Raw genomic sequence first — 1,926 nt, 5'->3', positions numbered from 1 at the left:
AATTAATTTAATTCAACAGCCTCATAAAGTGCTTAAGCTAGTCAGTTTAAACTGGGGTTACATTATTTCTAGAATCTCTGGGTTTAAAGCATATATGCACTTCTGTTTCCAAATCAAAACCACCTCTGTGACCCAGATGTTTTCTAATAAAAGGCACAAACTACAGCTCGGTGAAGCTCCAGGTTTGTATTCGCTGAGGACACCGGAGAGCTGAGTTCAATATAATTCATTTTAGCAGCACATTTACAGACCTGCACTGTTCTCAGTAGGTTATTTAGCGTTAAATTTAACGTGACAACACAATAGTTTAGCACAAACCATAACGACTTCCTCTTATTTTTATTCCGCTGTAACATTAGCTCCTGATGCTACAACAACCCGCAGCAGCAACAAGCCGCTTTAGCTGCAGCTAATGCTAACGTAATATTAGCTAACTGGGCTAATTTAGCTTCAAACTAAAGCGCCGTATGAGTGAAATGAATTCACACAGATACGTGTGTTACAATCATATTGTTTTACAAACATAAAGCCAGAGTTTAAAGACATTAAATAGAAAATAACCGTACTAAACAGTGTAGCTGATTTACCGGTGCGCGCACTCCAACTGTACTTGTTCCGTCAGTGTGTGTGTTCGACGGGAAACACTTACTAGAAATATTAGTTCCTAGCAGCTCTCCAGCCTTCTCACTTTGTATGTGTGGGTCAGGTTGGATCAATAACTAGTTACTCCCACAGACCAAAATTGTGATGCCATTAGAAAAAAAATATTTCTTTTTATTTTTTTTTGTTTTGCTTTTATTATTTATAGGTGCACTCTCCCAAAACAGAATTATTAACTATTTTCTTGCTTCAAACCTGATCTTGCTGCTGTAAACAGCCTCATATTCACACAAATACTCAGCTGTCCGTATTGATCTCAGCATAAATTGTAAGTGCAGTTTTGAAATCGCTCACTAAGACCAACAGATGCCATAAAAGTAAACACTGATTCCATGTGACCTCTTGTAGATTTTGTGAAATAAAACAACTGAAGGAAACAGCGGACCAAATCATTTTTTTTTACTACTTTTCAATTGTCAGATTCTCCTGTTGCTGTCTGAGGATATCCTCTGGTGGGCGATACAATCTGCAGCTTATTTAATTAGTTACATAAATAAATTCTTCTCCTTATCATCCATGATCCTCATGCAGTTTTGACACTAAAAGACAAACAAACGAGGAGGATTAAGTGAGTCACTCATTATGAAAACTAGCCGGCCATGTTTGCATGCTTAAGTTACACTAAATGCTTTATATTGTTACACTTTTATGAGCCACAGTGAAATGTATGTTCATGCTACCTCAAACAGATCTGATTCCACTTTTTTTTTTTTAATGTTATATTTCTTAACCTTAACTCAGGAAACTATGACACATTTAAAACTGTCCAGCTCATGAAAAAAAACAAAAAAACAAAACAACAACACATTTGGGCATTCTGCGAAATGGTTATTAATGAAACAACTGGGATATTATTAAATATCCAAGCTGTGATCAATACGTTCTTCTTTTCCCAACAACATTGCTTTTTGAGAAAATTTCTGTAGCTACACATTTAACATTTTGCTTTCATTTAAGATTCATATTAAACATTTGACTCAAAAAGTAAAGCTTTGTTTGTAATAAATAGTCAAGATTAAGGCCGTCTGCTCATTTCAAACTGTAAAACTTGATTATGGATTTATTCTGTACCGTACTGGTCCATCGTTACTTCAGCAGCTAATTCTTGTTTATTATTAAGATTCAAATTTGACAATTAATGACAAATTTCATACTCCTCATTGTTCTCTGTGCCATTAGCACAAATGGAGAAGAAGAAACGCAATTTATTTGTGAAGCTTTACTATTTAAATTACTTCACAAATATTTTACCATTTAAATCTTTTA

The 1,926-nt window shown here is 34.7% G+C and overlaps 1 protein-coding gene across 2 annotated transcripts in view; it reads right to left on the bottom strand.

Annotated features, from left to right (window-relative positions):
* Positions 1-632, bottom strand: part of gtf2f1 (general transcription factor IIF, polypeptide 1) — a 5,706-nt gene extending 5,074 nt beyond the window's left edge. The window contains exon 1 of one of the 2 annotated variants that reach the window (XM_008295455.1): positions 588-632. The gene's annotated coding sequence lies outside the window, so the exon portion shown is untranslated. Of the gene's footprint in view, positions 1-566 lie in introns of both variants that reach the window. The other variant, XM_008295456.1, reaches the window with a different exon arrangement.
* Positions 633-1,926: the final 1,294 nt, after the last annotated feature.

Source organism: Stegastes partitus, unplaced genomic scaffold (assembly GCF_000690725.1).
Source record: "Stegastes partitus isolate 25-593 unplaced genomic scaffold, Stegastes_partitus-1.0.2 Scaffold1049, whole genome shotgun sequence".
Lineage (NCBI taxonomy): Eukaryota > Metazoa > Chordata > Actinopteri > Pomacentridae > Stegastes > Stegastes partitus.
Note: the sequence above shows the minus strand (reverse complement) of the source record. Positions and strands in the feature narration are given on the sequence as shown.